We start from the raw sequence: 12,900 nt of genomic DNA on the forward strand, positions 1-12,900 counted from the left end.
CTGTAATAAAGTATGGGTCAACATTTTGAGTCATAATTACTGAAAAAAGAAGCCATATTACTAGAATCTCTATAGGAAATTAAAAGCGGGAGATAGCACTACTTGGAGGGCCAGTAACTTTTGCCTTGGTGGCCAAAGATAGAGGATATTTGTCCTATTTTATCATGGGCAGAAATCATAACTAGATAACGTAAACAGCAGGAACGTTCTCAGAAAATGGCGAAGGCAAAAGATGAAAGAAGATGATGGTAATGGCAGCTTTCACATGTGAGACAACTGGCTAAACATCATCCAACCCTTAAAATCTTAGGTCTGAGGTCTAAGGTTTTAATTTACTAAATTTTATTTTTAATCTCCTATTCTAACTAATTAACGACTCATATTCATACTACCATACTCCCAACTTTAGAATCAATTTAATGGTACTAGATGTTAAAGCAATACATTATAACATTAGAAAAAAACCTCACATATCAAGAACAAAAGAAATTATAAATTGGATTAAATTATTTTACATATTGATATGTATAATTTTAAAAACTCAATAAATTAATGACAATCCATATTTTGCTATATAATATGATGAGTTGGGCTTCAGAGTGAAGACATTTTATTCAACCATCAATTTTTTTCTCTCTTCTTATATATGTGTGTGTACTTATAAAATAAAGTTATTATAGAATTTTTAAAAACACACAGCAAAAATTGTTAAAGCTGTTGTGTTTTAGTTATAGCTAGATGGTGATACTTGTTTACTTTTTCCATGTATAAGTGATAAACATTTTCGAAGGGTCATATGTTTAAGACACAATAGTCATTATATCAATGGAATATAGGTTCATAAATTCCATTTTGGGAGATGGTAAAAATAACAATGTTTATGCCTTCATAAAAGTTAAAAAGTGAAAGCACAGATTGCTAGACAGAACTTCAGTCTATTTGTAAGACATTTGTTTTGACATCTGTCAGTTATGACTTTAAAAACATTTTTATAGTCAGGTGACTATCCCATATGTTTGCTTCATTTCTTAAGAGTGTACGATAGGTGTAATATTTTGAAAATATTAAAATGGAGAATTAAATATCCTCCTTAAGGTGTATTTTGTGGCATATTGCCCCAGATGAGAAGGAGGTGGTTACTGCAAAATACAAAGCAGTGGGCCAGGCGTGGTGACTCACACCTGTAATCTCAGCACTTTGGGAGGTCAAGGCTGGGGAATTGCTTGAGCTCAGGAGTTTGAGACCAGTCTGGGCAATATGGCAAAACCCTGTCTCTACAAAAAATACAAAAATTAGCTGGGCTTAGTGATGTATGGCTGTAGTCCCAGCTACTTGGGAGGCTGAGGTATGCAGATCCCTTGAGCCTGAGAGGTGGAGGTTGCAGTGAGCAGAGATTGTGCCGCTGCACTCCAGCCTGGGTGACAGAGTAAGACCCTGTCTCAAAAAATAAATAAATAAAAAAAGATAAAAAATAAAAAAAAAAATGATGCTTGAGTTTCATGGATTGATAAACCTGAGTTTCTTGGATTAATTTTTAGCCTCTTTAGCAATACAATTGGCATGAAAGGCAGGTATTAAAAAGTTATAATGGCTCCTGTTAAGACAGAAAAAGCTGAACTTAGAGTATTAGACCTTGGAATTATATGGAAAAGAATGCTCTATGAGGTAGGAAGAAGAGTGACAGAAAGCAGTAGAAGTCAGCTTGCCCGTCTCCAAATGGGCATGTGTGTGTTGGGTTGAGGGTAGAATATATGGAGTAATGGATTGAAACATTGAGATGAGTTTAAGATGACTGAATACCTGGGGCAAGTGTGTGTGTATAGCATACTTCTGTAATGGTGTTAGAGAATTTCAGGCTGCTGGGAAACTTCAGCTTTTTGCCATGTCTAACACGTGGCAAGCAATATTCAGAGGTGCTGTGGAAGACAGGTAAATGATCTGGTTCTCAAGGAGTACAAACATGAAATGGATACAAGAGTTTGTGTTTATTTCTAGAGATTAGGCACAAAAGAAAGGCAGAATACCGGTATCTGACAAAGAAGATACAGAATTAATTGACTTCAAGACTGGAAGCAAATAGAACTAAGGATTCCAGAGGGAGGCACCAGCACAACCACCTTAAAAAAAGTAAAAACTCGCAACTCAGTGTTCACTAATGGAACAATTCCGACTGCCCATACTGCAGAAGTGACCAGCAAGAGTCTAGGGGACACTACGTGAATTTAAGGTCGTCATCTTTTGTTATCAAACATGCATTTACAGAGCTTTTATTTCCTCATACACTCATATATCTTTTTGAGATGAAATAGGGAATGAGTGGAAATCTAAAAATCTAGACATTTTATCCTTAATAGTGTTAATGATGGTCCTAGCATTCCACTTAGCTTGACTAAACTTTAGACAGATTTTTTCCTGAGTGTAGATTCTTGACTTCCCTTTTCTTAGAGTATTTACTTCAGAAACCTTGGAATTATAAATTATTTCTCTACCCCTTTAAGATGTAAATATTCTTGCAGCCTCTTGCAGATACGACAACCAGTCATGTCTTTCTCAAGGACCTGGCAGGCATTCTTTGAAATGGAATCATCAATAAAAATAGTGTTGTTGTATCCTAGTCTTTGCAGCAGCATAGAAGCCTAATTTAGATAAGTGCCAATTAGCAAATACAGGTGGCCTAATCACATTGGCCAACCTTCACCCTAAAGTCCTCCAGTACTTTTCCACTAGTTTACCTCTGGGTGCAGCAAACCACCATGGCACGTGTACACCTAGGTAACAAAACTGCATGTTCTGCATATGTACCCCAGAACTTAAAGTGTAATAATAATAATAAAAACGAAAACTGCCACCTTTTGTTTCAGTAGTCACGTTTAATCTAACTCCCATATTGCAGTAGACTTTAATAAAGTCTTCCTTACTTGTTTAACTCCATCCAGTGCAGTTTTTCTTTGACAGTGAATACCATTTCTCTAAAAGAGTATTTGGTAATTAAATCAGGCTAAATTATATTTTGCTAAGTTTTTTTCTTGTGAACAAAGAGAGTGAAGTCTATCAAAAGTGACTGGACCATTTATAGAGAAAATATTTTTAAACTTTTTGTACATGTAAGTGTAATATGAATAAATATATAACCCACTATGAGTGTGATTGGGACTTTAAGATGCCAGACTAAGTAGATAATGTTAGTTTCTCCCCCATTGACTAGCCTAAAAAAAAAAAAATCAGGTTTCAACCTCTGATAATGAAGAGAACTGAAGAGGGCTGAGGTAGGCAGAATTTTCAGAATCACCCCAGTGATTCTGAAAGTTATACAACCCTTACCCTTATATAATTTCTTCCTCTGTGAATATGTAGTGTTATGTGGCAAAAGAGATTTTGCAGATGTAATTGTGGTTAGTAATCAGTTGACTTTGAGTTAATTAAAAGGGAGATACATTTGGTTGGTCAAATCTGATCTCATGAACTCTTTAAAGGCAGTTTTCTCTGGCTGGTGACAGAAGGAGAAGTCAGAATGGAAGCACATTTTTTTGGGCTAGCTTTGAAGATGGAGGGGGCCATGTGACAGGGAATTATGTGGCCTCTGGAAGAAGAAAGTGGCCTCTGGCTGACCACCAGTAAGGAACTGGGGTCCTTAGACCTCGAGCAGCAAAGGACTGGATTTTTGGCAGCAACTTGAATGGGCTTGAAAGCAGATTCTTCTATAAAGCTTCCAGAGAAGAGCACAGTCTGGATAACACATTGATTTCAACCTCGTGAGACAGTGAGCAGAGCGCCTAGCTGAGACTGCCTGTACTTCTGACCTATATATCTGTAAACTGGTAAATGGATATTGTTTTAAGTCACTAAATTTGTGATAGTTTCTTTTGCAGCAATAGAAAAAGAATATGGGGTCATTGGCAAATCAGTAATTTCAACAACCTACTAGAAGAACAAATATGGATAGAAGAATGCTAACTGATGAAATGGGGAGTAATTGATGGCAAAAACATGGAACAGTTTACATCTCATCTGCCAGCACTGGGTTGGACAATAGAATCACTTTAGCTAGTTTTACTTACAAAGGAATTTACTATAGGATATATGTTAGGCTGTAGGCTGACTAGAAGTGGCCAGTATCAAGCTTTAATTCCACCCTAAAGTGAAGTATTCAGGAAACTTGTACACTTATACCATGAGATTTTTCCAGTGGAAATTCCTCTGAGTCATTAAAAAAGCTGGGGACTAAACATTGTACCTTTATTTTCATTGTTGCAGTGAAAACAAAGGACTTCATAACTGTGATTGCTAGTTGGGCTGTGTGGTCTCAAGAACTCTATTATTGCCTTTTAAGTCCTGGCAGAATACAGTCAGGTATTTACAATCTAAAAGCTAAAAAAAAAAAAAATCTGAGTCGGGCGCTGTGGCTCACGCCTGTAATCCCAGCACTTTGGGAGGCTGAGGCAGGCAGATCATGAGGTCAGGAGATCAAGACCATCCTGGCTAACACGGTGAAATCCCGTCTCTACTAAAAATACAAAAAAAATTAGCCGGGCATGGTGGCGGGTGCCTGTAGTCCCAGTTACTCGGGAGGCTGAGGCAGGAGAATGGTGTGAACCCGGGAGGCGGAGCTTGCAGTGAACCGAGATCGTGCCACTGAACTCCAGCCAGGGCGACAGAGCGAGACTCCATCTCAAAATAAATAAATAAATAAAACTAAATAAAAATCTGTGGAATATGGAAAGGTGGTAGAAAAAAATTGGAGAGTTACCAAAATGGGTAAGGGGGCAGGAGAATTAAAACAATTTGACAAACCAAAAGACCAAGATATTAAAAAGACAGTCAGAATAAGAAGGTTTTTTCTGTTGTTGTTGTTCTAGAAATGATTTTTCAATAAAGAAACTCAACAGAGATTTTGAAAGATAAAGCCAATTATCCAGATGTAGAGCAAAAATAAAAAAAGATGAAAAATATTAAAAGAAAGAAAGAGGGCTAAGCTAAAATATACAAATTTAGACCATTATGATTTTCAAAAGGCAGAGTGAAGGGAAGGAAATTATGAAAGATGACAGCAGAAAAAAATTCCTAGGATAATTGAGAGAACTATATCTTCAAATATAAAAGGTTTATCAAATGCTGAGCAGTACAAATGAATAATGATTCATACCTAGATATGTGGCTGAGAAATTTTGAAATGTTGAAAATAAAGAGAAAAACCTAGCCATTTACAAAATGAAAAAAAGATACAAATGGGCAAGAACAAGATAAGAATTAGAGTTTTTATTTGCATCAGGGATCCTAAATGACTTGGAAAAGTTCTGAGGGAAAATGATACTGACACTAGAATTTTATGTCTAACTATGTTATCAAACAAATGTAAGGACAAAATCAAGTCATTTTCAGACGTGTAAGATTCGGAAAGCTTATCCTTCATTCATGAATAATGAATAAAGCACAGGGATATATGTGAGAAAAACCAGGAATGTATAATTTTATGTTTAAATGGTTCTTATCATCACCAGCTCTCCTTTTTATATCAGAGCTTCTCCATTCTCTTTATTTAGCAGATTCATTTCTTGGTTGATTTGAATGACTTCTTGAATTATTTTTTGCAGAGAAAGCATGAGTAGTATACTTTTTGTCTTGAATAACCTAAAATGTCTTAAAATTGCTTTCACATATAAATGAGAATTTGGCTGGTTATGCAATACTTGGATTAAAATCTTTCTCCTACAACTGTAAAGATATTGCTATATTTTTGCCAGTGAACCATAATATATAGGGTATAAATCTGACACCGGCCAAATTTTTTAACCTTTATGTATTGGTAGCGTGTTTCTTCCTGGAAGATTTTAAATTCTTCATTTTTAAGACTTCAAACAAGATAATTTCATAAGCTGTCTTTCACTGATTTTTTCTGATATGTCATCAACCGAATGTTTTAGTCTATGATGTTATTGATTATTGCTTCTGTTCTATTGCTGCAGATTCTTTTTAAGGAACCCAAATTATCTGTACTTTGTTCCTATTTTATTTGCTTGTTTTTAGTTAGTCTTGTCTATTATTTTATTCTTCCTCATTTTTTTTTTCTCAATCTTCTGCACTCTGGGAGAGCTTTTCATGTTTTTCTTCTTTATCCTGATGCATTGAAAATTATGTCATTTGCATATTTATTTTAGAACACTTTAAAAATTATTGTTCTTTTGCTATCTTTGCCTGCCGCTCATGCAGTTTAAAAAAATCTCAGCTGCTTGTTTAACTGCAGATAGTTATTACATAACATTTTTAACCTTTTTATAGAGGCTTTGTTTTAGCTAATTTTACTAATCATATAAAACAGAGATGTTATTAATTATTAATAACATCTTTTTTAAAAGCATATGCTTTCTCTACCTCTTGAGTGGTATGCCTTTTTGTTATTGTTACAGAATTTTTCCTAGTTGCATTTTTCTTTTTATTCATTTTTAATAGGGTTAATTCCTTCTGAGTTTGGTATTTGCCCCTAAAAGAGGACAGATGGAGTCTTCTTGTTTTGCCTCAGTTTCTACTTGGGATTATTAGAATCCTCTTGTAGCATTTTAGACATGTGGAATTGTTCATAGTTCAGTGATCTGGGAATAGGAAGAAGCTAGGGCTGTGGTCAGTACCACTTGGGGAACTTGTCTCTGTGAGGTTTCTTCTTGTGTTTTGTGAAACAATTTTTTCAGTGGCTTTACCGACTGTGGTCCAAGCTCCTTTCTAAATCTGTTGCCCACAGCATCAAAAAGAGGTCTGATGTTAAAGGGCAAAACTCCTTACTAATGACACTAGTATTTTATTTTGTGTGGCTTTCTTGATCTTTAGGTTCTTGAAGTCACCTTGCTGTCCCTGTTGCTACTACATTTCACATAGTCAGTGTTCAAGTCATTGTTTTTTGTAGACAAGCTCCTTGATTACTAGCACAGTCTCCATCAGGGGTGTCCAATCCTTTGGCTTTCCTGGGCCACATTTGAAGGAGAAGCGTTGTCTTGGGCCACACATGAAATACACTAACACTAATGATAGCTGATGAGCTAAAAATATTGCAATAAAACCTGATGTTTTAAGAAAGTTTATGAATTTGTGTTGGGTCTCACTCAAAGCCCACCTGGGCTGCATGTGGCCTGTAGGCCATGGGTTGGACAAGCTTGGAATGGTGTATCTTCCTGGTTCCTCTTGCACAATTCTCTTCAAATAATAAATAATGCAGATCAGTGTTCTGGGTTTTCTTCTATACTTTGCATATAGTTCATCTTTATGTCATAAGGAAGTCAAGTAGGGTCAGATGGTTTGGTTTTAGCTGCCAACTGGATCCTGGGAACCACTTTTTTTGTTTTTTGTTTTTTGTTTTAAATTGAGACAGGGGTCTCACTCTGTCACCCAGGCTAGAGTGCAGTGGCACCATCTTGGCTCACTGCAACCTCTGACTCTTGGACTCAAGAGATCCTCCCACCATAGCCTCCTGAGTAGCTGGGACCACAGGCCCATATCACCACATCTGGCTAATATTTTGTATTTCTTAGGTGGAGATGGGATTTTGCCATGTTACCCAGGCTAGTCTGGAACTCCTGAGCTCAAATGACCTCCCAACCTTGACCTCCCAAAGTGCTGGAATTACAGACATGAGCCACAGCACCTGGCTTGGGCACTACATTTCATGAGGGGTTCTTAGAACACTTAAAAGAGCATGCTTTTTAAAAAGGCACACATATGAAAGAATAAAATTTTGATCTATGTCATTCAAGAGGGCTTGATGTTTTGAAGACACAGACTTTGGCACATTATGAAAAGGAACTTTCGAACAATTTCAGCTTTCCAAAAATGAACTGGCTCTCTTACGCTGCTTGGAGATTCCTACCACAGAAAACATTTCATGGCATTCTGAATGCCCATATTCAGGGATACTGTGGAAGGTTTTCTTGCCCAGATGGGAAAGTGTCCTATAATATCCTATCTAAAAGACATTTGAGCTTTAAGAGTCTATGATTATTTTGTTTTAAATTATATGACAAAGTTTTAAATGTTGTTTTAAAGCTTAAACTAGTTACTGCTCATTGTTTACTTGCCATAGAAACTGTGTCTAATTTGAGATTTATACAAGTTTCGGTAGTATTCATGAATCTTTTCTATAAATATAATATATGGCAATATTGTCTTGGTTACCATACTAAAAGAAAATCAATGTGAACGCATTTTGAGAGTTTTCTAAACATATATACAACTTCCAAAATTCAATGTGTAAGTGTAAGTATCTTATTCATTGGAGAATCTTTCTTGTGGAACTCATGGGCCTTAATATCACCAGTGTAAATATTTGATATTAGGGTCTATGCAAATAAAAAACAAATTAATATTAAATAAAATTGTGTATTTTTTTGTCTTAATTTTTTAGTCTTTCCAAGATAATATATTATCTTGGAAAATATATCCAGTCTATTTCTTCTCTTTACCATCCAGATAGTGGTTTTTCTGATGTTATATTGGCATTATTCTCAACTGCAAAACAGGAGTGAGTAGCTGATCTATAGTTAGAATATATTATTAAATATTGCCTTTGTAACAAATGACAACACCTGCAATTCTCAGAGAACAGTCAAAAGAATATGATTATAAATAGAAAAATATGACAGTCTTTAAGCAAAAGGAATGGAAGTGTGTATATGAGTGGTATGTGTGTGTGTATGTGTGTGTGTGTGTGTGTGTTCAGACTCAGCAAGAATACATTGTACTTTGACATGGGATAAATGTGGGTTTTTTTGAAAAACTAAGTGCAACTTCTAATTTAGATGCTGGTGGGACATATGCAGGTTTATTATATGGGTATATTACATGACAGTAAAGTTTGGAGTAGAAATAATTCTGTCATCCAGGCAGAGAGCGTAGTACTTAATAGGTAGGTTTTCAGCCCTCCCCACTTACTCTGTCTCCTCCCTCTAGTATTTTCCAGTTTCTCTTGTTCTCATCTTTAAATATCTATAAGTACCCAATGTTCAGCTTCCACTAATAAGTGAGAACATGTGGTGTTTGGTTTTCTGTTCCTGTGCTAATTTGCTTAGGGTGATGGCCTCAAGGTGCATCCATGTTGCTGCAAAGGATATAATTTGATTCTTTTTCATGTCTGCATGGTATTCCACTGTGTATATATACTACATTTTCTTTGTCCAATCCATCACTGCTGGGCACCTAGGTTGATTCCATGTATTTCCTATTGTGAATAGTTCTGCAATGAACATATAAGTGCGTGTCTCTTTTTTGTAGAATAATTTATTTTTCTTTGCATATATACCCAGTAATGGGATAGCTGGGTCAAATGGTAGTTTTGTTTTTAATTCTCTGAGAAGTCTCCTTGGGAGAAATCTTAAAGAGACATGATGCCCCAGAGCAAATATCCATGTGAATATTATCCCATCTTTTGATTTCCAAAAGTTATTTCCCAAGCTCCAATGATGTGGTTCTACATTGGCCTATGCAATGTTGGCATAAGTAAGACAAATTAAAAAGAAAGAGGACTCAAATGCACACCTATGCTTATCTCTCAGTAACTCTTTCATTCTAGAATCTCTGGTGCATAGGAGGTAGTATGCATCATTTTACCTCTATTTACAGCTACTTGGACAAGAGTGGACCCTATATTTAATGAGAGTTCACAGACTAGTCTGACTTCAGTGGCCTAGCTCATGAAGATGATCTAGGCTTCCTTTGTTAGAAATGGAACTAAGATTTGAGAAGGGTTGTTTTCTTTTCTGGTGGGGAGTGTTGTCATGGGAATATAGTAACAAGCAGCATGTGAAGTGCTGCATGGTCACACTAATGAAAAAGCAATAAAGTAAAGCTTTTTGGACTCCTGCTGCCAAAGTCACCAGAGCTGCCATGAATGTATAACATTCTCTAGTCCTAATCTCACTGAAGTTTATTTCTATTATAGTCCCTCCTCCCAGATTATTGTGTGATTTCTCAGTTATTTACTACAATTAACCTGCTTGTTTGAACTAGTTTAAGTGAGTCTCTGTTTTTCGTGATCAAATGAGTAACAAAAATGAGTCTCTGCATTAACTTAATGGTTGCAGAGATGTAAAAGAAAGAATGGGTTTAAGGTATAGAATCAAAATGCCTTAGAAATCCATAAGATACGGATGATAGGGATAAGGAAGAGTCAGAGATGACTCCCAAACCCTTGCCAATAGGTAACACAGAAGACAGAACAGGGGATTGGAAGAAACATATTGAAGTCCAGGTTAGACATGTTAAGATTGTGGTGCCTATGGGTTTTTTTGTTTTTGTTTTTGTTTTTGTTTCTTTTTTGAGATAGAGTCTTGCTCTGTCTCCAGGCTGGAGTGCAGTGGTGTGATCTCAGCTCACTGCAACCTCTGCCTCCCAGGCTCAAGCGATTCCCCTGCCTCAGCTTCTGGCGTAGCTGGGACTACAGGCTTGCACCACCATGACTGCTAATATTTTTTGTATTTTAGTAGAGACGGGGTTTCAACATGTTGACCAGGATGGTCTCAATCTCCTGACCTCATGATCAGTCTGCCTTGGCCTCCCAGAGTGCTGGGATTATAGGCATGAGCCACTGTGCCCGGCCAACTGTGAGATTTTTTAATGGATATGCATATTAAAAAGTTGGATATATAAGTGTGGACTCAGCTTCATGCACTACTCTTTTCTTTTCCAGGAAGGAAGCTTTAGTTGATAGAAAAATCTTATATTCAATTAGTTATAATTAAAGATTTTGACAATTGAAGGTTTAACTGGTAAATTGACATACACTGCATCAAACTAATATAACATCATGCTATTAATGAGGTTTCATTCCTTTAAAATAACCTGGATTTGGAGGCACAAATTTTGAAGAATTAGCCATGAATTTATGATGTCTCTAAAGTAATTTAGGTGTGGAAGTGCACAGCTAGTCAGTCTCTCTAAATATCGTCTTTGGTTCTATTGCATTGGAACGCTTATAAACCAGTATCTTTAGTGTATTTTGGGTTTCTTCTCAGTGACCCAAGTGGCAAAAAGATCTATTAGCTAAATAAACACATAAGGTTGTTTCTTGGTAAATTAAACACATGAATCTAAATAATCTATTTTCCAAAACCCTACTGAAGCTATAGTAAAGGAATATTGTGAAAGACGTGAACCCACAAGTCAAAAATAATCAGAGTGGAGACAACAGCAACAGAATTTTGGAAAATGAAATGATGGATAAGTTGTAGGCATTATAGCAAACTTGTGAAAGCTCTATACTAAACTTATGTTGCAAAAGGTAAGAACCAGTTCAGTTTACTTTGAAGAATTTTAAAAGAGCCAAGGATTTATGTGATTAGCTACCTCTGGCAGTTGGAGGGTCCAGTGGGATGTATTTTATAAAGAGGAAAACTGATTGAAAGCTGCTTAGGAAGGAGTTACATTCCCAGTTCTCCTTTCTCAGTCTGAAAATTTTAGGTAGTTGCCTCCATCCAAGTAAATCAGCAGAGATTTGTTCTCTGGAGGAGGTCAAACAAAAGGGCATTGAGGGATATAAAGCATAGTTAGTGATATCTTACCAAAAAAGTGGTATTAAGTTAACATGCATACTGGAGGCTGAATCCCAGCCCCTCCTTATTCTACCCTATAACTACATTACTGGTTATCAGAAATTTGCCTTCCAAGGATTTTAATTAAAATCCCTGATTCCTTGGTCCGGCCAGATTACCTGCAATGATGTTTACAGTCAGAAAGCCCCACCTACCCACTCAGTGTTTCAAACTGGGGTTTTTCATCACCCACTCTAAAATATGAGCTGACAATCAAGGCTTAGAAATCTAAGGGTGACCTTTAACATGAAAGATGCAGATCAAACAGCTAAAAGTAAAAAAATATAGGAAGAAACAGAGATTCTGCAGAGAGAAAATCATAAAATTTGAATAATCTTTTTAGAGAAATGTCTATAGAAACAAATGAACAGAATGCTATAATAAAGATATATTAAGATAATAAAAAAGAGATATTAGTAATTTAAGTTATTACAAAGAAAACTCAAGATGATTGTTAGAGCTGAGAAAATTCACCCCCAAATAATCAAACAACAACAACAGCAAAAAGACAACAAAAACTAATTGACCATCACCATCACCATCAACAACAAAAAACAGAATAAGAATTCAAGTGAGGAAATATTGGAAGAGAGCACAACAATTTCACTACCCAATTAACAGAAATTTCAGAAAGAGACCAGATAAAAGAAATAGGAAGAAAATGTTAAAAATAATTTTACAACATTTCCTGGAATTGATTCGAGGGCTCCTCAAGTATAACACATTTGCTGAGTGCAGATGTATAGGCTGGGCATGGAACAGCTCCAAGGAAGCAGTCTGTATGCATAAGTGAAGTCATGCAGTTCACACCTACAGGTGGTGGCTCTGTGTCCTCAGTACCAAAACCAATGGATATGAAATTTCATAATTCTGGGGAATGAAAGAAGATCCTACACTGTGGGGTGTGTGTGTGTGTGAGAGAGAGAGAGAGAGAGAGAGAGAAAGGAAGATAGGGAGAGAGGGAGAGAATGAGAGAGATGAAAGAAGTGGGAGGGAGAGAGAGAGAGAGGCGGGAAGAAGAGGGAGGGAGTGAGGAAGTAATTTCTAACTTAGAGTTCTATACCTAGCCAAGTACTATACTTATTACCTAGGTAACAAAATTATCTGTACACCAAACCCTCATGACATGCAGTTTACCTATATAATAAACATGTATATGTACCCTTGAAACTAAAATAAAGGTTTTAAAAAAGCAAAAGCATAATAAAATAAAATCTTACACGTTTGAAAATGTTTCTTATCTGCATAATGATAAGTTTGGGGAAGAGGAAATGGGATGTAGAGAAGAGGTGACCATTTTTGTCTCAACAAACACTGATTATTTTAGCTACAT

This window comes from Chlorocebus sabaeus, chromosome 10, assembly GCF_047675955.1.
Source record: "Chlorocebus sabaeus isolate Y175 chromosome 10, mChlSab1.0.hap1, whole genome shotgun sequence".
Classification (NCBI taxonomy): domain Eukaryota; kingdom Metazoa; phylum Chordata; class Mammalia; order Primates; family Cercopithecidae; genus Chlorocebus; species Chlorocebus sabaeus.